Raw genomic sequence first — 25,918 nt, 5'->3', positions numbered from 1 at the left:
CCTATCAAATTACCAGTGACATTTTTTACAGAACTAGAACAAAAAATCTTAAAAGTTGTATGGAGACACAGAAGACTCCAAATAGCCAAAGCAGTCTTGAGGGAAAAAAACGGAGCTAGAAGAATCAGACTCCCTGACTTCAGACTATACTACAAAGCTACAGTAATCAAGACAATTTTGTACTGGCACAAAAAGAGAAATAAAGATCAGTGGAACAGGATAGAAAGCCCAGAGATAAACCCACACACCTATGGTCAACTAATCTATGACAAAGGAGGCAAGGATATACAATGGAGAAAAGACAGTCTCTTTAATAAGTGGTGCTGGGAAAACTGGACAGCTACATGTAAAAGAATGAAATTAGAATACTCCCTAACACCATACATAAAAATAAACTCAAAATGGATTAGAGACCTAAATGTAAGACCGGGCACTATAAAACTCTTAGAGGAAAACATAGGAAGAACACTCTTTGACATAAATCACAGCAAGATATTTTTTGGTCCACCTCCTAGAGTAATGGAAATAAAACCAAAAATAAACAAATGGGACCTAATGAAACTTCAAAGCCTTTGCACAGCAAAGGAAACCATAAACAAGACAAAAAGACAATCCTCAGAATAGGAGAAAATATTTGCAAATGAATCATCGGACAAAGGATTATTCTCCAAAATATATAAACAGCTCATGTAGCTCAAAATTAAGAAAACAAACAACCCAATCCAAAAATGGGCAGAAGACCTAAATAGACATTTCTCCCAAGAAGACATACAGATGGCCAAGAAGCACATGAAAAGCTGCTCAACATCACTAATTATTAGAGAAATGCAAATCAAAACTACAATGAGTTATCACCTCGCACCAGTTAGAATGGGCATCCTCAGAAAATCTACAAACAACAAATGGTGGAGAGGGTGTGGAGAAAAGGGAACCCTCTTGCGTTGTTGGTGGGAATGTGAATTGGTTCAGCCACTCTGGAGAACAATATGGAGGTTCCTTAAAGAACTAAAAATAGAATTACCATATGACCCAGTAATCCCACTACTGGGCATATATCCTGAGAAAACCATACTTCAAAAAGACACATGCACCCCAATGTCCATTGCAGCACTATTTACAATAGCCAGGTCATGGAAGCAACCTAAATGCCCATCAACAGACAAATGGATATAGATGTGGTACATATGTACAATGGAATATTACTGAGCTATAAGAAGTATTGAAACTGAGTCATTTGTAGAGACTTGAATGGATCTAGAGACTGTCATGCAGTGTGAAGGAAGTCAGAAAGAGAAAAACAAATATTGTATATTAACGCATATATGTGGAACCTAGAAAATGGTACAGATGAACTAGTTTGCAGAGGAGAAACTGAGACACAGATGTAGAGAACAAACGTATGGACACCAAGGGGGGAAAACCGTGGTGGGGTGGGGATGGTGGTGTGATGAATTGGGAGATTGGGATTGACATGTATACACTGATATGTATAAAATGGATAACTTATAAAATAAAATAAACATACAAAAAAAAAATTCTGAAGACTGAGGTCAGATATCCTGTTCCTTTTTGCCTCCAAGGAAAGTTATCAGTCTCATGTGTAACCTACTGGATGCAAAAGGCTTTTGAGGAGAAGAACCCTATAAACTCTGCCCACTAATAGTATGCAAACACCAAATGCAAATGGATGTCTTGTAGGAAATGTGACATCTGCCTCATCCAGAGCAGACAGAGGCTGTGCCCTGGAAGTTTATCTCACAGCTAAAATGAGTATCACAGATACATGAGAATATTTTTATAAAACTTTTCATTTCACTGTTTCATGGGAAAATTAAATCTCACCCTTAAATCTGTAGACTAGAAATGTTTATTACTTTGGTATTTAACCAGTTTTGTTTCCTGAATTTATTTTCAAATATGTACACTTCCATGTATGTATTAACCAATAAGTTATTTTTTCATAATCACTAATACCAAAGACACAAGAGCTGCAGAAATTGATCCTGAAATGGTGTTCATCACATGATTGTAAAAAATTGATCAGTCTTCCCTAGGTGCTAAATTTATTATCAGAGACAAATAATAAGGACTAATAGTTTATTATAATTTTACATGATAATAGCAGCAAAATGAGAAATACTACTCCTAGATTCTCCTTTTTCTAATTGAAAGAACATATATCTGAAACAAAATCACAATTAGGTGTATCAATTAGAAAGCTTTTACCTGCAAGGAACAGAAAATACAACTTGCTTAACAAATAAGGATATTGATTGTCACATAACAAAAAGTCCAGAGGCAGGGCAGCCTTTGGGATTAGTTGATTGATGGCTCATTCTCTTATTAAGATCTCTAATTCATTTTCCTTTTCTGCTCTCACAAATACACATTGACTTCATCCTATGGCTAATTACCCTCGCCTTCATGAGATAGCTTTCACCAACAACTGGAGCTATGTGTCTGTTCATTCAGGAAAAAGAGTAGAAAAAAAATCCTCTCTCAAAAACACTGAAATTAACGACCTTCCCATCGGTCAGCTTGGACCAATTTGAGAGTCCAGCCCATTCCTGGACTGGTTACAAGCCACCTGGGTTTTGCACAAATAGCCCTAGATCAGTGTTCACTACAACTTCCCTAATGGCAGGAGAGTTGTAGTGTTCGGTAGAAACACAGATTTCTGAGACTCCCAACTGAAACCTACTGAATAAGAATTTAAATAGAAGAGTCTGATAATGTAACAAGGTTCTCAGGTGAGTCTTATAATCAGGGAGATTTAGGAAGCCTACAGATGGATCAGAATCCATGACTAGGCTTGGGATGAAGTCAGCTCTGAGTCATTCAGGGGAAGGGTGGATTCCTCAATAGACTGGAGTTCTGCCAGGATGGAGGAAGACAGAATAGATGCTGGACACCAAGCAGAAGCAACAACCAGAGCAGCAGATTTCATCTTCTTAGTGCTGTACCCCAGTTCTTTCCCCTTGGCTAGGCCTTTCCCACTCTGCCTCTACAAGCCCTCTCTCCCACTCCACTGCAAGGCATGGCTTTCTCATACCTAATTCAATTCTGGGTGCCAGGCTGGGAGCATCTACTGAAAATATTGGAGCCGTGGGTCATCACTGGGTGAGGTAATTTTTTTTCTGGACTTCTCTACACCCTGAAAATATCAGCACATAAGTTGTGACTATTTGGCTTTCATGGAAGGACAGTTCTCCTGTCCATTCAATCCTGCCATGGAGAGCTTTTACAGATTTTTATTGATTCTTCCCATGCTCTGCATTAACTCATAGAGTCTTGTACCTTGTCATTAATGAAATAATGATAAAATATATAAAGTCTCCTGAGGTTGAACATATATCTCATATAAAATGCATTGATTTGAAGATTCATCCAGGAGACACAGGAAAAATAAATATCCCACAACAAGAAATGAGCAACAGCATCATTTTACTCCCTGACACTAACAATTTTAAGGGCATTTTTCATTAGAGCAGAGCTGATTATAGAGGCACTGGTTGGATGTTTTATATATAACTATAAGCTTACAGAAGAAACAGTTATTAAGCCTGTGGTTACTTTCTAAATGTGGCTCAGAGGATTCAAGCAGATGATAAAACCATCTACAAATTACTCTCCCGTCATCCATGTCATAGCTTCTCATTATTTCACATCATTATTCCTTGTCATACTCACACTCAACACATACCATAGTTGGAAACGAACTTTTCTTGCATTATTAGCTATGAGGAGCCTTTCACCTGGCCTCCTGAATGGGCAGCTGGACAACACAGAGGGCTGGTAAAGGTCAACAAGAAAGAGGGAATCCAATGTTCCTAATAAACCAAGGCCCTCTTCACATCTTCCATAAAAGGGTAAGAAATCATCCAGCCTTTCTGTGAAAATTGCCACTTGACCCCCAGATGGCTGCATGCTTAGTGTCCACTGATAGGAGCATCTGTTTTATTATTCTTTGCTGTACGGTTCTTGTTCAATTCACTGTATGGTCACATTATTCATCCTTGTGCAAAATTAATTCTCTATCTGAGGCTCCATTTCATTCATATGGAAATATTTTCTTATGTATGCTGATTATTTTTTACACATTCCATTGAGCAGAAAACACATGGTAACATATGTTTATAGATTTAAAAAAATGAGTCAATGTGTAATTGAGGAAGCTTTCTCTAATTAATACCATGGTTTTTTTGCACCATCCTGGACCAGCCACAATGGATATTTGTGAATTGAAATAGGGACTTTCTAAACACCCCCCCTGCCAACTTATTTATCTTCCTTTCTTTACTAATAGGTAATCTGCGTTGTAGAATGTTTGTATTTAAATTTTTCCTAGAATGAAAACTCTATTCAAGAAGGAATTTTTGTCTGGTTTGTTCACTGCATATCTCCTTGTGTCTAGAAGGGCACCCAGCCCAAAATAGGTGTTCCAAACATGTAAAACTAAGCCAATCAATTCCATCTCCTGTCCAACTCCACTGTCATTGCCTTAGTGCAGTAATGGTCTATTACATATGTCCGTAAACCACAACCAGTGGTCCAAATCCAGCCTGCTACCTGATTTTGTAAATACAGTTGTGTTGAAACAAAGCCACACCCATCTGTTTACATACGATCTATGGCTGCTTTCACACTACAACAGCTGAACTGAATCACTATGACAACGATCCTGTCTGGACCACAAAACCTGAAAAATTTACTATCTGGCTTTTTATAGAAAATATTTTACAACCTCTAGTCAGTTGCAATAGTTTATAATAATCTCCCTTTATCGACTCCATCCCTTCCTAAACACACTCTCCCATCCCAGTCCCTTCTTCACTGGTCCCAAAGAAATCATTCTTAAATACAAATATGTTCTTGTCAATTTCCTGATTCTTCCCTGAAATATTCATCAGCTGATTCCCCTCTGATATGCATATATAACCTTTTCTCAATCTTCAAGGAAAAAACCTTTCACAACGAAGCTTCAAGCTTACTCTCCCATATACCATAAATGCACATCTCCAACCATCTTGCAATTATACATTCTTTCTAAATAGAAACTCTTGAGCTGGTATTGCTAGGACAAGGAAGGGATTAAAATAAAAAAGAAAGGGTTGCAACAGAGTTTCTGAAAATAAGAAATAAGATGTAGAATGGGAACAGTATCCAAAAGGGATATTCCTTGATATCCATGGAGGTCTGTGCATCAAGGTCTTAATGCATTCATGTGGTTAAAGGGATCATAACTGATAAATTAGGAATGTCACCTGATCTGTTGCCCCAACTTCCCCTATCTATTCTGTACAACTTTGACCCCGTGTTTCTAAGATGACCCCCAAAATAATCATTCCCTTGTGTCCACATCTTGTATAATCCCCTGACTTTGAGTATGGATGGAACTTGTGAATATGATGGGACAGTCAGTCTCCTGACTAAATTATGTTATATGGCAAATGATGAGAGAATAGTCATTCTGTGATTACTTTTAATTACATAAGACTCCTTCAGAGCAGACTGAAGAGAGATTGGAGTATGAAGGCACCTAAGAAGGGGGCTCTTGGCAAGGACCTGGGAGTGGCTTCTAAGAGGTGACAAGACAACAGGACCCCAATCATGCAACTGCAAGTAAATTAATTCTGCCAACAAACTGAAGGAGCTTGGAAGTCTGTCTTTCCCTAGAGCCTCCAGATGAGGACGTAAATGGCCAACACGTTCAATTTAGCCTTGTGAGATCCTCAACAGAAGACAGAGCTAAAACATGCCAGAATCCTGACCCTGGGAGGGTCGGGACAACAGCAGCCAGAGTTGGGGGGTACCATCATGGCCAGGCCTAAGCCCAGTGTCACTGAGGTGGGAGAAGAGGTTGACATCTCCACACATGCTCACCAGCCTTTCCAAGGAAGATTAGTGGGCCCACTGTGACATCCACTTCTTCTGTCATGTGCCTGCGACTTTGGGAAGCAGACTTGTGCCACTGACTCACCAGGTGGGACAACCTCCTAGAATGGCCTGGAATGCCACAGCTACCCTGAGATCAGAAATTTGTGTTGTCTGGGGCTTCTCTGGTGGTGCAGTGGTTAAGAATCTGCCTGCCAATGCAGGGAACACGGGTTCAAGCCCTGGTCCAGGAAGATCCCACATGCCACAGAGCAGCTAAGCCCGTGAGTCACAACTACTGAGCCTGCGCTCTAGAGCCCATGAGCCACAACTATGAGCCTGCATGCCACAATTACTGAAGCCCACGCACCTAGAGTCCGTGCTTTGGAAAAAGACAAGCCACCTCAATGAGAAGCCCATGCACTGCAACAAAGACCCAACACAGCCAAAAATTAATTAATTTATTAATTATTTTTTAAAAATTATTAAAAAAAAGAGAAATTTGTGTTGTCCTAAGCCTCTAAGTTTGTGGTAATTTGTTATGCAGCTACAGAAAACTAACATACCCTATTACTGGAAAAAAACAAAGATGATTATTTAAACTTTTCCTTAGGGTTACAGAGACATATTGATTTGGAATGACAATACTTTTTGATCACTACAATTGTAACATCTTCTGTACAGTCCTCAGGTTGTCAGGTATCAGAATACTTTATGATGAGAATATCCTAAGAGAGAAGTTCATGGTCAGGCTCTGCAAGTGCAGGGTAGTCAAATACTTTTTTGAGCCAGGGAAATGAGGATGAATTAGCACTTGTGTACCCTGGATTTGTTGGCTCTACACTCCTGAGGAGATGAAGTTTTCTTCGAGTCAACTGGACAATTAAGCAAGTGGTTCAGGTATTTGCATGAGCCCAAATTAAATTCTTGTAGTCCCAAGCTAAAAATAGAATTAGGTGAAATAGTAAAATCTAGGAGGGGAAGAAAATTCTGACCCTGAAGTGTAAATTTAGAGTTTGTTGTAACCATCACAAAAATATAGGTGATATCATAATAATGAACAATCTCCAAATCATAGAAATCATACAGAAATGTAAGTTTAATTCTTATACAAGTTCTATGTTCATCATGGTTTGCTCTGAAGGCTCCATTTCTCTGTTTTCACATTTTCCGAGGCAAGAAAAAGCGAAATGGCAAATCATGCACTGGATCTTGAATCTTATGCTTGAAACTGACACACGTTATTTCTGTTCACATTTCATTGGCTAAAAAAAGTCACATTGGCTGGTATTAGTCAGGGTTCTCCACAGAACAGAACCAGTGGAATGTGTGTGTGTGTGTGTGTGTTTCCTTTATTTTAAGAAATTGGCTCACATGACTGTGGAGACTGGCAAGTCCACAATCTGCAAGGTAGGCTGGTAGGCTGGAGACCCAGGGAAGAGCTAGTGTTGCAACTCGAGCCCAAAGGCAGTCTGCTGGCAGAATTCCCTCTTCTTCTGAGAAGGTCAGTCTTTTTTCTCTTAAGACCTTCAATCATTTTGATGAGGCCCACCACAACATGGAGGGAAATCTACCTTACTCTAAGCCTACTAATTTAAATGTTAATCTCATCTGAAATATACCTTCACAGAAACATCTAGAAAAATAGTGTTTGACCAAATATATGGCTACTGTGGCCTAGGCAAGTTAACACATAAAATTATTCATTGTACGGCCATACCTAACTCCTAAAGAAGTAAATGCTACCATAGGTTTGGTAGGCAGAGAGCTGAAAACATTGCTGAACGCCACAAAAAACAAATTGAAATCAGCCAAAGAAATTAGACAGATCTGTTTTGCCATGTATCTATTTCCCTGAACAGGTCAAAAAATTAAAGACTGTTGAGTTGGTTGTTGAGACTACAAAGCAAATTAAGATTAGATGTCTGATGAAAAGCTGGAAAGGTTTCTGGCATACGGTTATATATCAAACTACAAGGACAGTTGTGGCTCTAACTTTATGATTAACCGGCACAAGGTTTGCATAAAGATCTCAAGAAGATAACTGAATTGGGAAGAGAGAGGGCAAACAAATTGGGATTCACATGATTATGGAATACTTATGCTCAGAGATTCAAAGGGTCTGCCTACCTAAACAGCTCTAGTCTAATTGGTAAAACCCTGTCAGCAAACTCAGTGGCAGCCAACACCTTTCCCTAAGAAATTATACAAGATCCTCAACTAAGGAGGTTCGTCTGCTTTGAGATGCAAACAAATGCCCTCTTAAAATAGCAAAGTTTTTTTTTTAATTGTTTATTTTTCCTAGTAAAAAGTTTGAAGATGATAAATTTAAGCACTTCAAAAATCTTATGTCTTTTAAAAAACTTACAGAAAAATGTGTATAATACTTATAAATTAGGTTATTTGTGAAATTTACAAAAGTACTGTAATGTTTGTTATTTCATGTTAAAATTTAAAATATACTACATAGTTAATAAACTTTATTATACATATACATAAAATATATTGCATATTTAGAGTTATTAATATTATATATATATATACATATATTCCAAAGGGTAAATGTGGGTTCAGAATCATTTAGTTGGAAGACATAGGGCTTAGAAACTAGGACTCCCATTGCAAAGTTGTTTTAAAATAGGTAACCATATTTTTTTACCAATATGAATGTACTAAAACCAATATAAGTATATTCCTCAACAAAATTTGCAAATGAAAAGGCACAGGAGCAATCCTTAGCACTAAAAAAAAAAAAAAAAAACGACCTGTCAAATTTCTTACTGGTGAGAGTCATATTGCATTGAGGAAGTTCATGCTCTACCATAAATTTTAAAAATCCATTCTTTTCGTGGAGGAGATCATGGGGTTTGGTAAAAAGGACTTGATTTCAAAACCTCGACTGCAAAGCTTTTATGTTTCAAATCCAAAATGATAGAGATACATTCTGCCTGTTCTTAAAAAAAAGATGTATCCACAATATTGCCAGTAGGAATGTCCTACAGTCTGCCTTATCTTAGGATATACCCTAAAATGCCTTCCCCAGCTGCTAGTCATAAGTATAAATGAACACTAAATAGAAGACACACTTGTTACTAAAGTATGTCAGCTAAGCTGTTGCACAGCTCTACTTTGAGTGTATCCACCTCTACTGTGTGGAATGAACTACCACCATTTTGCTCCTAGACTCCTAAGTTACCTCTTCACTCCTATCCCTGCTGCCACTTCTGTCTCCCCAAGGCCAATTCTCAAGAGAGCAGTCAGAGTGACAATGTTAAAACATAAGGTAGGTCATGTCACTCCAGTGCTCAAACCTTCCCAAAGACCCCATTTCTCTCAGAATAAAAGCTCATGTCCTTAAAACCACATGCAAGACCTTACATGACCCCACACTCTATAACCTCTCTAGTACTTCCTCCTGGAGTGCTCTTCCTCAGATACAGGAATGGCAAATTTCCTCATCAACTTGAGTTCTTTGCACCTTCTTAATAAAGCCAATTCTGATCACCCTATTTAAAATTTCCCCCAATAATGACATTCCCAGTTTTCCTTGCCATGTTCCACTTTTTCTTTTCTCTCTACGTTGATCTGAAACAAATAGACTGCCAGATATACCTCTAGCAAAGTTGTTTTTTTTTAAGATCAACAGAGAATTGAGATTCTGGGTCTGCAACCATGGAGAGCCATATGCAAATCCCCCCATGGCAAGTGAAGGAGAAGGCTTTTATAGAGGGGAAACGGAAGTTGGGAGGGCTATGGTTAACAAAGAGTCCATGGCTTTTTACTGACTGAGTTGTTACCAGGAAAGCAGAGGAGTCTTTTTTCTTCCTATTGGGCTATGCTATTTGTACAGGGTATGAGAGTGTCCCCTTCTGGTCTCCCAACTCTATTTAATTGAAGTTTCTGTGGTTTTTGTTGTTGTTGTTGTTTTGTTTTGTTTTACATTTCCCCCTTTTGGTCAAGATCTTTCTCTGAAAGCCTCACTGATCAAGAGTCAGTTTTTCTAGTTTCAGCTACTTTTTGTCCCTTTATGTCAGGAAAGATATTTTCTGGGTACAATATCTCACTTTGGAGGAAAAGTGCACGGATTAGAACACTATTAAGGTCACATTCATATAATAAGGAAAGGTACGAGGGAGAACTCTCAGGAACTTTTATCTAAAGTTCATATGTTATCAAGATCATATAGACATTGGAGATCATCTGAAGCATTTATGTCATCATCAAAAGTTTGGCAAAAACTTCCGACAGGCCTGGTCTGGATTATATTGGGAGAGCTGTCTCATCAGATGTCCTCTGCTTCAATTCTGGGATATCTTTACTTTGAGGTCACCAGGTGATGTGTAGTTCTAGTCAGGGTTTGGCATTTTCTTTAGATGTTTCACTTGAATCCAAGAGTCTATTCCTTGGAATTTAGTGGCGCAAGGATTGGTTAGCAGTACCTGATGGGGCTTTTCCAGCAAAGCTGAAAAGAGTTCTTCCAGAGGTGTCTTTTCTAATAGACAAAATCTCCAGGTTGCAAGGTGTGATGCTTAAGGTCTTGATCTCCTGAAGGTGCAGCCAAGATTGCTATACAAAATCATGGTTATTTTTAATAAAAGCAAGTAGGCCTTTTCAATGGTGGAGTATCTTTTTATCAGTTGTGGGAAAAAAAAAAAAAAGAAGGAGCCAAGTGCATTGGATGTCCTATCACTATATGAAAGTGTTAGAGCTTATGAGTTTCAAAAGGGATAAATCTGAGATTTAGAAAGACCAAAAATGATGCTTTGGCCAAGGTGGTTGGAGGGCCTCTACAAATTCTGCCAACTGAGTCTTAATAATTCTGCTAGTATGTTCATCTAAAGCAGTAGTAGGAGAGTAGTAAGCACCGTGACAGTGTTGTAAAATGGGTCAAACAGCATAGACTTGTGGAAGCATCTGGCAAGTAAAATGGGATCACTATTAAGTTCAAGAGGAGTTCTTCCAGGTAGGATAATCTTTTCCAAAAGGACTTTAGCCACAGAAGCAGCAGTAGCCGGTCTACAAGGGAAGGTTTCAGTCCAGTGTGAAAACATACAAAACCATGACTAAAACATATTTATATCCGTTGGACAGAGGAAGTTATATGAAATCCAGTTGCTAGACCTCAAATGGTCCATTTGGCAGTTTAAAATGTCTGGGAGCAGTAGGAACAGACTTCCCTGGGCTGTACTTTGGACAAGTGGAACAAGTGAGGTAGGCACTTTTTGTGGCCCTGGTAATGTTTCCCCACCAATATTGATTCATGATGGTATCAATTTTGTCAGTAGACCAATGGTTTAATGCATGTACAGTAGTGAGGAGTGAGCACTTTAGAGTCTCAGGTAGGCCTGGATTGTTATTTGGTCAAAACCAAATCTTTCTCTTTTTATCAAACCAACAATTGTTGAATTTACAATCTTGTTTTTTCCTTTTCTGAGGCCAATTGCTCTAGCCAGCTTTTCTAGATTATTGTTTGGGAAAATGTCCCTTTGGACCATGACAGAGGTTTGGCTGCTGTTGGTCCCTTGAAGGGCAGCACTCCTTGGAGGAATATCAGCAAGGTGATTTCTCTTAGGTTCCAGAGCGCCGAGTTTAGAATGCATCAGAATCTTAATAATAGCTAAAGCAGCAGGTAAAAGTTTTGCATTCAATATTCCTGAATATAGGAGCCACTTTTAATTTTATTTTTGCTGGAAGTAAGGAAGCCATGTTGCTTCTACCACATTCCAAAATTATGAGCTACTCCCAAAGCATATCTACTATTAGTATCAATATTGGCAGTTTTGTCCTTGGCTTAAGTACCAGCCCATGTAAGAGCTTATTGGGTCAAAGTAGCCACAGTTAGTTAAAGATGTTGCCTCAACAACCTCAAAAAGATTTATAAAAACATACCCAGCACATATTTGCCATTGATACCTTTTACATAAGAACCATCAGTGAACCATGAGAAGTCAAGGTTACCCAATGGAATTTCCTTTAGATCATTATGAGCAGTTAGGAGGTGGGCTGTCAGCACTGAGCAGTCATGAGAAACTTTGTTGGTGATGGGAGGGAGAAGAAGAGCCAGGCTAAGGTTATTACATTGTAAAAGAGTTATGTGAGGAGCAGTTAACAAAAGGACTTTGTAGGTGAGGCAGCTGGCTGAGAAATGTTGAGTGTGATGAGAATTCAGGAGAGCTTCTATTGCATGAGGTGCAAAAATGGTTAAAGGGGATCCCACAATGACTTTCCAGGTGGTCTTAACCAAAAAAGCTGTGACTGTAATAGCTGTAAGGCTTCTACAGTTAGAGAAGGAACAAATAAAAGATGTCAGAGGGTCATTTAATTCACCTGGTGGGGTGCTTTGATGCCTACTGTCAATTTCTAGAATTATTTCCCCCTTCTGGGAAAAAGAAATTCCAGCATGATACTAAGGAGTAGCAGCCTAGCGAGTGGATAGGGGGTTGAGGAACTAAGGAAAAAAGAGTGGGCGTCTCTTAAAGGGCCTAAATCAAAGGGAATAGGTTCAGAGACAAACTTCTCGAGATTTGTGTGCAAGCCTGTATTTTGTTCTAATAACAGACCATTGAAAAGCCCTAAGAATTGCTCGATGAAGTCACCTATCAACTGCACAACCCTGACGGTATAATAAGTTAGCAATCTGGTCTCCCAGTTATAATTCTAAAGACCTTTCAGAATTTTTCCAATTAGTGGTTTGCATCCAGTGCTGGGCCTGGCCTTTGCTGACAAGCATATAGACTAGCTGATATAAGTCAGAGAAACCAGGTGATAAGTCTGACTGACTATATTAAATTTCTAAGCAAATCTGTGAGGATCTTCAGTTACTTTGGGAAAATATTTGACTATGACTCAACATTCAGCTTTAGTCCTGGGAGTATAAGAAATTGTTTAGCCTCTGGATCCTCAGAAGCCTTAATTTTAAAGGGACAGGTTCTGAAAAGTTCAGAGGAAAAGGGAGTGGAAATAGTTCACAGAAAAAGGAAAGTCTGGTAAGGGAATTAGTATGTGGGAATTGAGGGTGCAGAGAAGGCACAGATGGTGAAGAAGGGAGAAGGAAGATGACTCAAGACACAGAGCCTGAGACAAAGAAGCCAAGGAAGTGAAACCTGAGGCTTTGGGAGCCATTTTATCTTTATAAAATTGTTCATTTGTCTCAGTTAATTTTAAAAACTTACTTTCCACAGAGACAATTTTTGACTCCTGATAACATTCGGAGGCTGCAAAACACACTGGATGGTGATAAGTATTATATGTAAAAAATTAATACACAGAAACCTCAGTTAAATAGAGCTGAGAGATCAGAAGGAGGCGCTGTCACGCACTGTGATGACAGCAGAGCCCAAGAGCAAGAAGAGAGACTCTTCTTTCTTGGAAAGAGCTCAGCTAATGAAAAGCCATACGCTCTTTGATTACTCTAGCCCTCTCAACTTCCTTTTCCTTTCTATAAAAGTTTTCTCTTTCCCTTGCTGAGGGGGCACTTGCACATGACTCACCATGGATGCAGACCTTGAACTGCATTCTCAGCTGATATTGAATGTCACTCTGGTTTTCTCAGCAACCCTAGCGTTTGAAGGCGCATCTTTCTCCTGGATCAGAGCTCATGTCATCTTTGCATCTGAGGCTCTCCAGGATTTTTTGGGGATCTATTTAAATGTTTTGTCTTTCTGGTTAAGGCCTTATTCTATATGCTAGTACTTGTTTGGTACTTCAGTCTGATCTTGAAATCAGACTGTTGCAACCAAAGCTGGCTGAAATGCCTTCAGCCCACTTCTACTGGAAAGGGGCTGCTTCTTTGAAACTGTGCTGTTTTTTCAGCTTTTGGCCTATTCCTTTGGAAAGACTGTCCTCTGGAGTATGACTGAAAAAAGCCTTTGGCCTGCCTCCACTGGGACCAATCTGTCTAATATTCTTAGGACTGGCTAGGATTGGCTTATAAGCCGTTTGAGTTAAGCCACTTGTGCTGTGAGCTGTTTAATAAGCTGTTTGAAAGTTGTCCTTTTCTCTAGAGAAGAAAAAAAAATCTGAGAAACGGGATCCCAGTTATCTAAGTATTCTGAGGGCACCTCCCCTATAGAGACTCTAGCCAATTTTATGTTAAAAAAAACTGTAGTTCTTCCTCATGTGCATTTCTAACTAAATGGACCAATCTCATCAAAGGTAACTTAGAATACCAGTGGCCATTATAGGGAACTTTTGAAATCCCCAAACATAATTTCATTAAAACCAAACTGGACTACATCATTCAAAAACTTCCAGAACTGCATGGAATGCTTGTTTCAGTGGGTATTATTCATAGGGAGAAATATTAATAATAATATAATAACATTAATATTAATAAATGAAATGTAATACTAATATTAATCACTGCTTTCTGATCTGGACTGAAATCTAACCAGTGCCTATCTATGAAATGTAGAAAGTCTTCTATGAACGATTTTGTTACGATGTAGGGTATATTTTGACATTTGTTTGGAGCTTTATCATCTCCAAAGTGTTTTTATAAGCACTGTTATTCTGACTTGTATAATAAGCTTGTGAAGTGAGTAAAAATTATTATTTCAATTATGGATTCAGAAGTTGAGTCTCAGAAATTGAGTTTAAGACACTTACCTAAGATAAACAAGCCCTGGTATTTTCCTCCTGGTCTGGAGCCCTCTCCAATATACGCTCTCCCAAGTGGTACCATGGAAAGTCCTATTTATATGAATTGGTTCGTAACTCTTTCACCACCATCAAGGCAAGTTTTGTAAAATTCTTTCTCACATCTGTATTTTATAAGCTAAAAATGAACCTTCAGGGCCTTCCTTTACCCTTTAAGTTTTCCTGATGTTAATTTTTTAGTTCATCCTGCTGACATTACAATATAAAATGTGTGTAATAGTGGTCCAATGTATTTGGTGAACGATGTGATTGGCTCTAGATCCTATGCCTCTTTGGAGCTGAACCCCCAGTCTGGAGTCAGTGGATGTGAGTGTAGGCTTAAGATTGCCGAGGTGAGCCTTTCTCTCTTATGAGTTTCTGGTTCAGACAGCTCATTCCCCAGCTCCATCTCCCTGCTTGTCCCTGTGCTACCTGTATGTAAATTTCTACCTGGGTACAGCAAAAGAAACTCGAACAAACCATCACTAATGAGAGTATTCAAATTCAAAACTTATACATCCTAATGTATAATTCAAATATTAGCAAAGGACTGTAGCTCTCAAATTTGCTGTGCTGCAAATAAACAGTGTACAAATTAGTAACAGAAAAGACACAGTTTGAGTCAGTGTTATAAGGAGATTTTTATGCAGGTATTAGCAAATTAACAACTCCATGCATGTAGGCAGTGAGTGGAGCCAGCGTTCCTCAGAGCATACGATGAACTCTGTTGACACAGCCACCTTACCAAGGACCTAATTCTGTTGCAGACCTAAGGCACCTTCTTATGGTCAAGATTTTTCATTGTGGCCCCTGAGGAAATGCCCAGTAGCACTGTGTGAAGGTCTACCTTTACTCTCTCCAAGTAAACCTCAGGTACTACCTAATTTTTCAAAGCAAAAAACCACAGGGAATAGGGGTGGAGAAGTGTCAGGATATCAAAGCAGAGAAACTTGTATTACAACACTCAGCCCTCCTGCATTTCTAGGCGTGAGTTATTTCAAGAAATATACCCTAGACTGGGAGTTAGGAGGCCAGAATTCTACTACTGGCTTTGCAACTAGACCACTTATGGTCTTAGCAAGTCCCCAAAACTTGGAATTCCTGTTCCTTAATTTGTATAAGGAGTTGGACTGAAAGATGGCAAAGATCCCTTCAAACTCTAAAATCTAATTACTGTATGCTCTGGCTAATGAATTCATGGTTAATCCTTCCTTGATAGATGCCTAGAAGTTCTCATAAAGATTTTCTGTGTATCAAGAATGTGCCATATACCCGAAATCCTGACAATGAGCCAAATGCGTGACACCAAACTAAACACTTTGCTGCCAGTCCGTCCTCACCACAACCCACTGAAGCCAGTACACCTGTGCTTTATAGCTGAGGAAGCTAAGGCTCAGGAGAAACCTGTGTAAGGGATGTCTGAGTCTGAGGCACGTTCTCTGTCCTTATTCCTTCCATACCACATAGCCGCTCATAACCAACTGGCTTTTATTACCACTGGAGCTTTGAAGAGCCAAATATAAAAATACTGCTACCATTTATTTAGATTAATGAATGAGTCAGAGAATGTGGAGCTAAGGTACACTTAGAGGTCATATTTCAGCCCCTAAAAAATTAGGATGTGGAAAATAACAGCAAGGGAAGACATTTAACAAGCTAAGAAGTAACAAAGCAAACTCTACAATCCATATTTCCTTTCCTTTCCTTCCTTTCTCCCTCCCTCCCTCCCTTCATCCTTCCACCTCCCTTTTTTCTGTTCATTCCACAATTCCCAAAGTAACTATATGATATGACATATAGATTAGAAGGAATTTTTATGTGCTATAAATATTCCTTTTCTCCCAAGGGCTCCTTATGACTTATTTTGAATACTACTATAGCGTGACCTCTTTTTCTTTACTGATTTACATACTGTTATCAATCCTCAATATTCAAACCAGAAGAATATGGAGTGTTTTTATGACAGGTGCTTTTAATTACACCATCTCACTTCCAAAAATTCATCTCTTTGTACACGTGGATAATGGGAATAATTAAAATCTATAGCCTTGAAGGTGTAAAAAGTAAAGTTTTAGCTACTATTTAAAAGTCATGCTGAGTGACTTTTTATTTATATAATAAGTAAAAATAAACATTTTTTTCTGCATCTTATACAGCTATGAATGTCTCAGAGACAGCAAATAAATTCAGTAGGTTGCTAATAATGCATAAATTTCCCAATAATATTTGATGTCTACTCTTCTAAAGAGAAGGAAAATACACTGATAGCTTAAGCTTTGAAAATGAAACTCCTTTACAACAAAGTTAGTCAAATGAAATCAAACAAAGCGGCTAATAGAAAAGCAATAGCTAGAAACCCATCTTCCAGGACTCCGAGTGGGATATGGGAGCAGATTTTAAATGAAAGTACCTGTTGGTAGCAAATTTTAAAAAGCACACATATACAATCTAGTTACATGTGTGTGTATTTATGTGTGCATGTTTGTGTATTACACTTACTGCAAATTCCTACTCATATTGTTTAAGCTTACCATCATGGAATAAATATAACATTGTATATTATTTAAATCTGCTCAGAAACCAAAATAAGTAGAAGGAGGTTTTTATAGAGTCACATCATTCTGTCTTCTCACTGCCTCAGAAGTCAAATGGCTCCCTTTTAGGGATTACCTTTCATCTCTTCTCTTTCAAGTACATGTCTTTACTTTTTAGACTCTAGAATAAAGCGCCAGAGCCAAAGGCTATGAGGCAATGATCAATACAATCAGCTTTTCTTTTCCTTCTCCAAATCAGGATTTCTGAGACTGGATTGTCAACAATGAAATGTTTTGGGGACAGAAGGACAGAAATTTATTTTTTGAAGTTTGCTCAGCACTATAAACCTGAGAGAGTTGCTGACATTATTATTTTTATTTTTACTTAAAGCATTCCAGGCTTGGGTGGGGATGGAGGGAATAACCTGGAGCATCCAGGGGATAAGTAAATATGCAACTGTTAGGAGGCCTGAATCTAAATATACATCCCCGGAGACCTGGCCACTAATACTTGTGGAGATAAAGTGCGATGTCCAAGTAGAAGTTCAGTTATACTAAATACATGTGGAGGGACATATTGACCTGGCCCTGGGCCTTGTTGGCATTGATGAATCTAACAGTTTCTAAGCTGGGAGTGGAGACTTGAGCAAATGGGATAAGGCATACTCCCCCCTACTTCCCCTTGGGTTGCATTTACCCCCTGGAATGTTCTCCTCTTTCTCTTTCTCCAAGCATATCAGGTCTCACATACACCACAAGCCACCTTTGCCTATTTCAGCTCCACTCACATTTCATTTCCAAAGCTCACAAGATCCAGAGGAGTGCATTTGCCCTTTACCAACTTATTTTGCCTTTTAGTTTTATCTGTTGCTTTGTCTTTTCCTTTTTTTTTTTTTAAAGCTCATTTTTCTTATCTGGATGTGTGGTAACTCTAGTAAAGATCATACTTTAATTAGACCCTGTACAACACTCAGCACATACTAGATATTCAACAATTTATTGTTAACTTGCTATCTGATAGATTTTTAAGAAAGATCACAATAATGGAGTAAATCCTAAGTATGCTTCAAACTTTATATTCTGAGGTATGAATAATTAGAGATGCCTTTCTGGGTCTCAGACCATAAAACTTCTTCACCACTTTGGGGACAAAGCTTTTCCCTTGGATGCCCCTTAGCACTCCTGAAAAACCAAACAGCAAGACAGAAAAGAAAAAAATAAAGTTAGCAGTAGCGCTGAAAAGGAAGGGAACAGAGTCAAGTCCCACAAGATACTAGGCATTATCATTTAATTTCATTCTAACAAAAAACCTTGCAATGTGTATATTTCTTATCTCTACTTCACAGGTAGAGTCTCAGAGGGTTTTTGATCAAAAGTAAGGCAGAACTGGGGTACACACACAGAGGTGACTGGCTCCTCAGTTCAGAACTCCAGGACGTTAATCCTCCCCGACTGGCTGGCAAAAGAGAAAGAGAGAACAAGAGGGAGCAAAAGACTGAGATGTATTGTGAGGGAGGGTGTTAAAAAACCAGGTTACAAGGCACTTGGAGCTCTGATGATCCTTGTTCACTCTTGGTACAGAAGATGGAAGGATTATCCTTGTTGGAGAAAGAAAAAAGAAATCTACTAGAGAATTTGGGGGAGAAAAATACTGTCTCTTTCAGTAGACTGGAGAAATGTCACTTCAAAACTATACAATAAATTATCAATGCTTTTTAGGTTCCCTGAAAACTTCTCATTCCCTTTAACGCAGTTCCCCACTTAACTACAAAGAGAAAGACTTACAAATGAACTACCTAATTAAAATTGCCCTTAGTTCAAGCCAGCTACTTTAAGACCAATTTTCTTCTGCTTATTTAAGATAAGGGTTCACTGTTTTGCTGACACATCAGTTCAGCACAAAATTTCCCTGCATGCTTAGCAGTTATTCAAATCTCCTAAAAATCTAGCACATGTTGACCACTGAGTACTGAATTTAGAGCTTTGTACAAAATAATAAAATAAAAATTCTCCTTTAAGGTGTGGGATGGTATTTTGACTTTGGCATTGATTCCTTAGGAAGTAAAAATTCCCAGAATCAAGAAATTTTATCATGTTATGAAGCAGCTATTTGCTTTTATATGAAAAGATACAAGTTACTACTCTGTCTTTATTTTCCCACATCAAGGGTGGATTTTAAATAGATTAATTTGCCATTGAAATATGCGTGTGTGTGTGTGTGTGTGTGTGTAGCACAGTGGGCAACATAAACACTGATGATCCATTTTATGTTTTTATTTTGATGTGTGCTCACTTGTTCTCTCAAGTTCTTCAAAGCCTGTGGTCAATGTCTTACACATTTTTTGGGTACCTCACAATACCTGGGACATTGCCGTGCTTAAATTATACATTTAATGACTAGTTTCTGAATTGATTTTAAAATAAAGAGATTTTTAAAAATCTGAAACAAAAATACCTTCAAGACAGAGGTAGTAAGCTAGCAGCCTGTCAGCTAGACAGGGTGCACAGATGTGTCTTATTTGGATGAAATATTATTCTTTAGACTTTTGTAAGAATTTATTTGAAAAACCAAGAGATGTTTACATAAAGGTCCAGATTTTTGTCTTGCCTTTAAAAATTGGAAGATCTGTCAAGATGGGCATTAATTTCAATGTGGCAGCAATGAGCTGGAGTGAGTGGTGAATGTCTCCTTTGAACAGGACACCCTCCCCAGTTTACTACAGTCCATGGTCCCCTGCTGTCCTCTACCCAGCCTGCTTCACTCATGTATGTTACTTGCCTGATTAAGAATCCCTGCTTTCAAGAACAGCCCTACTGCTTTCAATATTTCTCCAAAAAGGACCGATAAGGGTGAAGTTTTGCAGAGAAATAGAATGTCATAAAATTTCATTTGGTCACAGTAATTAATCACCTACTCGATACAATCAGTTCTACAAGTAATGAACATCTTGTAAACAGGGAATTACCACAAGAAATCAACACTATTTCCAGGGGGTGGAGAGGAGAAAGAAAGGAAAGAACTCATCAAATTTGAAATATTTTTTCCACAGAAATGTTCCTGGTATTTTACAAATGAAGGAATAGATAAAGGGTGTTTGTTATCTAAGTTCTCCCATAATCAACTTCTTTTCAAATTTCTCCTGGTGAGAATTCAAAACTTCTGCCCCCAGTTCCATCTCTTACCCTATTTTTTTTTTTTTAATATTCACCCACTTCCACTCTTTTAATTTATCATACTGCTTCATATACCAAAGCCCATCAAGACACATTCTGTATCTTCACAATGAGTCTGAATATTCTTCTGTCTTATGAAGAATTACAGTGATTTATCTGCCACCTATCAGTGGCTCATAATAGCTCTGGAAGTGGGGTTTTGGTAATGCTCTCATCCCATTGATACTGTGGTGCCTCTTAATTGTAAATTGGAGGCTTTAATGAACAATCAATTAGGGAACAAATTTATTCTTAGGTATATGTGTTATCATGACACTCTATATGAATTAATTTAAAACATACCGATTAAGTAACTTCAAGGAGGCAATGCAGAAAGCCAATGATAAACTTGGAAACATACCATACTTTTCCTTCTTCAACTCCACCGTAAACTGCTTTCCTACCAATATACTGTTTAGGTTGTTTTCAGGTACCAGTTTAATTCATGACATACAACAATTCCCAATCTAATTCAAGCTCATGCTTCTAGATAATTAGTTGTGGTTAATTTTTTAAACATTCTCAAAACCAATGAAACTGAATTTTTCATTTAGAAAATGAATTCAACTAAACATTAATTATGGATATTTCAAAATGGAAACATTTGATATAATTCTATATAACATTCTTAGGAGTGTGTGTGTGTGATCATTACATATTTTATAAGCTCAGCAGACAGGCCCTCTGAATTGTGAACTCCATACTATGCAATGGTTACTAAGCACTTGGAAGATAGTGGGATTTCCTTCTATCGTATTGCAATATGTACTATACCTTTTTTCCCCCAGAGACCTCATTATTTGTAAAAGGGAAAATTATTTAATTCAAATTTGCTTCAAAGTAAGGCACAGTGTCTAGTTAATGAATTTGCTACTGAAAGAACCTGGACGTTTATTTGAACCAGTTTCTTAAATATATTAAAATATAGATAGCTACAGAAGTCAACTTCCAAATTAGTTCTTTAAAGATTCCTATAATTGCCATATTGTATCATAATTGTATATTATGATACTTTTAGTGCTTCCAACAGGAAAAGATTTTTCATAAGTTTAAACAGAAAATTCAGCTTTATTCACCTAGAGATTATAACTAATGCTCTTTATTAATAGTGCGTTATACTGGGTGTTCCCTGGTGGCGCAGTGGTTGAGAATCTGCCTGCCAATGCAAGCGACATGGGTTCGAGCCCTGGTCTGGAAAGATCCCACATGCCACGGAGCAACTAAGCCCATGAGCCACAACTACTGAGTCTGTGCATCTGGAGCCTGTGCTCCACAACAAGAGAGGCCACGATAGTGAGAGGCCAGCGCACCACAATGAAGAGTGGCTCCCGCTTGCTGCAACTAGAGAAAGCCCTCACACAGAAATGAAGACCCAACACAGCCAAAAATAAAAAATAAAATAAATAAATTTTTTAAAAATCCATTATACTTCCAATTTTTAGCTTACTGACCATTGGTTGATATTTCACTCTGCCACACACATATTATGCACAATTTTGTCATATAGTGAGTAAAATTAAAGTTTCATTTGAACTTACATAAAAGTTTATTATCTATTATTTCAGATTTGTCCTTGATCGTTACATTTATTATTCAGACCTCAATGTTACACTTTAGTCATAAACCCAGTAAAAAATAAGGAAGTTGAAGCAAATAACTGAAGTAGGAACATTTATTCTGTTGCTAAGTAAAAATTATTTGGTCCTGAAGTAGGTGGTTAAGTAGGTAAAGGAGGCCAGGACCAGGGAGAAAATTGATTCTATCAATAGATCGTCCCTAGCAGACAGAGTTCTTTATTAGGTGTGCTGAGAATCACTCCAGTTTGTTTAGAAGAATCTCAATCTTGGCTACTGGCATTGCTTGTTTCTAGATATTTGCTGCATTACATTGAGTTTTTACTTTTTTGCCATTGGGTTTATGGCGTTATTTTCCTGCACACTACAGTCCCACTGGGGTAAAGTGATTAGAAAGTCCTTTGTGTAACTATATGTTTCTGTCAAGAAAGAATTCTCACAGATAACAGTATAAATGCAGGATGGTTGGCTGGATCAATATTCAATACCGGTCTCAAGTAGGTGCTTATAAAATTTAGATGACTCTTCAGTAAAATGTTAATTCCTAAAATCAGCATCTGCATAGACATTTTTAAGGCTAACTGAGCTCCTGTATGTCCTAGTTAATCTATTCTTTTTCTGTCATTCTCTAAACACCTCACTACTACTTTCGGATCATAGGTTCCATTTCACCGCATTTGCTTCATAACTCACTGCAAGCTTGCTCCCCAGGACCACTGCTCTGAAACTTGCTTGCTCAAATACTTCATATCATTTTTGTAAAATTTGACACGGTTTCTCTGCAAAATTCTCCCCTGGGTTCTGTGACCCTACTCTGCCCTGGTTTTCCTGCTACTTCTCTGACCAGTCTTCACATTCTCTAGCTCCTTTCCCTCTCTCTGCACACTTAAATGCAGTGATTCTCCAAGATTTTGCTACATACCTTCTCTTCTCTGTAATCTGGCCCCTGACGGTCTCATTGTCCCCACAAAGTCTATAAATATAGAGATGAATTTCAGCCTTACATCTAGTGTCACTCAAATTCCAGATCCATATTTTCAGTTTTATATTGCATACAAGGAAACCTGAATTCCACAGGCAAGATATCCATAATTATACCCATTTTCTCTACCATCTTCTTTCTTGCTTTCTCTTTCTGGTTAATGTCATCATTTTTAAAACACTTCTGCAGTAAATATTAATGACATTCACCAGTATTTCTGGTTCTCTACTCTTCTAGGCACACAAGAGGATGACACTTCTACATTCTCTTAAAGTTAAGCATGATCATGTGACAGAGTAAGAAGAAAACCTTTGTTGTTCTGAGCCATTGAAATTTGGGGATTGTTTGTTATTAAAATGTAACTGAGTCCACTCTGACTGCTACATAACTTCTCACATATGAAATCTGATGTCACTGAATTAATCAGGAATAAGTTTAGGTATATACAACACAAAAAATTTAAATGTGAATGATAGAAAGATACTTCTACCTTTTTCTGTGGCAGATGAAAGGTGTCCAGAAGCAAGCATCCTTGAGCTGCCCAGCAATCATCAGTGACTCAGGCTCCTGACTCTCTGCTCCTTACCAGCAGGGAAGTCGTCTGCAGCATGTGGCTTCCACTTCAGGGCACAGGAGGGTTGGTGGTGCTTTGGCAATTCAGTCCACATCTCAGTGCCTTGAAGAAAGAAATGGGAGAAGGAAACACTTCTCTTTTAATGAGAATTTCTAGAAGTTGCACTTATGCCTCACAGGCTCAAATTTAATCTCACAGCCACATTCAGTACGGAATCCCCCAAATATAATCTTTTACCTGGGTGGCCCTGTGTCCAGCTAAAATTCTGGGCAATGTTATTCAATATGAAAGGGAGAATAAATATTGAAAGGTCACCTGGATTCTCAGCCACAGTTATGTTTGACTTCAACATTTACCTCAACCTTCATATCATCAAATTTATTAATCCCACTTTCTAAATGTCTCTCATTTCTGACTCTTGCTTTTCACCCCAATGATAACTATGCAAATGGTTTTCATAGGACTATTGTGATCATTTGATAACTGTTTTTCCTCCATCTTCTTCCTCCTTTCCTTTGAAAATTGGAATTTCTCAATGAACAATGCTTCAGGCAACCATAAGAATTCTTAGTCTCTATAATCACTATTTTATTAATCCTTTACTCTGTCATTGTACATTCTTCAACAGTTCCCCACTATCCATAAAATGGAGTTTAAAATTTTTAGCATGAGACTAGGTATCTTTCATTGTAAATTTAGTCATAATATACCTTTATACCATCATTTCCCACTACGTGACCTACATTTATGTATATTCCTCATTAATGGCATCACTCTTTCTAATTCCTGGGGGTAGGCAGAGTCCTGTCTCACATTTGCTTATCACTGTTGTTCTCGTCTTTCAAGCACCAGTTGAAATATCACTTCCTTTAGGGAGACTTTTCACATCCCCCAGGGTATTCACATTGCTCTTTCTTCTTTCTTCTACCAGAATTTTATTTATATTTCTTTTCAGTACTTAGACTTATCTTCATGTATGTATATATCTTCCCCATCAAATTGTAAGATCTTTGAATGTAAGGCATGTGTCTTTCTTAATTTTGTATCTTTAGGATATTCAGGAAATGATTGTTGAATGAGTGTATATATGAGATTCTGTGCCACAGAGATAATATTGTATCCATGCAATAAATATTAAGACATGAATATAAGTGACGTCTTATTTAGCTGTCATCTGGAAACATTAGCTCTAAACCAGATCCCAACTTCTTCCTACACCTGTCTTTTATCTTAAATATCCTTCATGCCCTAATTGAGAGTCCTAATCAGAGTAAATGACACAACATTGTCATATTAACTGCTTTATTTGGAATACAAAGAAGCCTGATTGCTGCCTAATCAGCTAGATTAACACCTAATAAAATGTTTTTCCCTAAAGGAACCTTGTAAGTATTGATTTTTAATTCCTCATCTCTACATTAAATCAACCAGTGGGCTCTTCTTAGAAAATCTAGGCTCAATTAGATGGTCTCCTACCCTTTTCAAAATAAGCACAGTAGTACTGCTCTCAAGAAATAAAGATACTATCTATGTCATAAATTTGCTTGGTTATTCTGAGACGGACATACTGTACATGCCTACATGTGTATTATTCTAAAAGCAAAATTATTTGGTCATTATTAGAATCAAATTCATGGACTAGTGATTCATTCAAAATAAATTTTGCTCATTTTTACGTAAAATAAAAAAGACCTTGGTGCATAATCACATCTAAGGATAGAGGGGCTTTTTTAGTATCTCCTTTCTTTGGGCTGCTACTAGGAATTAAACCCACTCCAGTCTCTAGGGTGAGTCCTGTTTAGTCACAATTCACACAGTAAGGTCAAGACCTGCTATAACACTTCTAAGACCTTGAGAGAATATGGCCAAACAAGCCAAGGAGGAATTGCCAAAAGAGTTCCAGAAAGATGGAGTTGAAGCCTGATTAATCTGTGTCTGTAGTCTGCCAATACTCCGGACTTTTCAGCATGGGCACCAGCAAATTCTTTCTATTGTTTAAGCCAGCTCGACTTGGCTTCCAAACTAATGAATTACCCAAATCAGAGGCCCAGGGTCACAGAAGCCTGTCTCATCTCTGCAAATGAGACTTCATTATATTTTTCCAGCACTGAAAGTGGAAATCATATGCTTTTAAACATAATCTAAGTGATACTTCTTTAAAAAGTAAATCCACCAATGGGAAAAAATATCACTTAAATCTTGGTCTTTAGAAACATTTAAAAGTGAACACTGTTGGAAAACTTGTGTACACTCTAGCAGAGAGGCAGTGATTGGGAATAAAGTACCTTGAATTTAAGTGGCCTTCAGAAACTACCCTCTTTGACTACGTGGCTATCATTGATCCAGCTTTCTCAGTCCAAAGAATTTGAGCAAATTATGTCTGCAAAAGATTTATTTTCTCTTCACAGCTATTGTTTTCATATTGATATCACAAACTATGTGTTCCAAAAACACTGAAGTATGAGTTTATTTCCTACCAACAATTGGTTAAAGGCTGAAGAACTGGAATTTACTCAAAAAAATACAATGT

General features: G+C 37.9%; 2 protein-coding genes across 3 annotated transcripts in view; both read right to left on the bottom strand.

Moving 5' to 3' along the window:
• Positions 1 to 23,364, bottom strand: part of GALNT13 (polypeptide N-acetylgalactosaminyltransferase 13) — a 982,370-nt gene extending 959,006 nt beyond the window's left edge. The window contains exon 1 of the mRNA XM_079925131.1: positions 23,305 to 23,364. The gene's annotated coding sequence lies outside the window, so the exon portion shown is untranslated. The remainder of the gene's footprint in view (positions 1 to 23,304) is intronic.
• Positions 23,355 to 25,918, bottom strand: part of LOC307188252 (uncharacterized protein) — a 401,616-nt gene continuing 399,052 nt past the window's right edge. For both annotated transcript variants that reach the window (XR_013828867.1, XM_079925132.1), the window contains one exon: positions 23,355 to 23,490. The gene's annotated coding sequence lies outside the window, so the exon portion shown is untranslated. The remainder of the gene's footprint in view (positions 23,491 to 25,918) is intronic.

The sequence above is a fragment of the Stenella coeruleoalba genome, assembly GCF_951394435.1.
Source record: "Stenella coeruleoalba genome assembly, chromosome: 6".
NCBI classification, from domain to species: Eukaryota; Metazoa; Chordata; class Mammalia; order Artiodactyla; family Delphinidae; genus Stenella; species Stenella coeruleoalba.
Note: the sequence above shows the minus strand (reverse complement) of the source record. Positions and strands in the feature narration are given on the sequence as shown.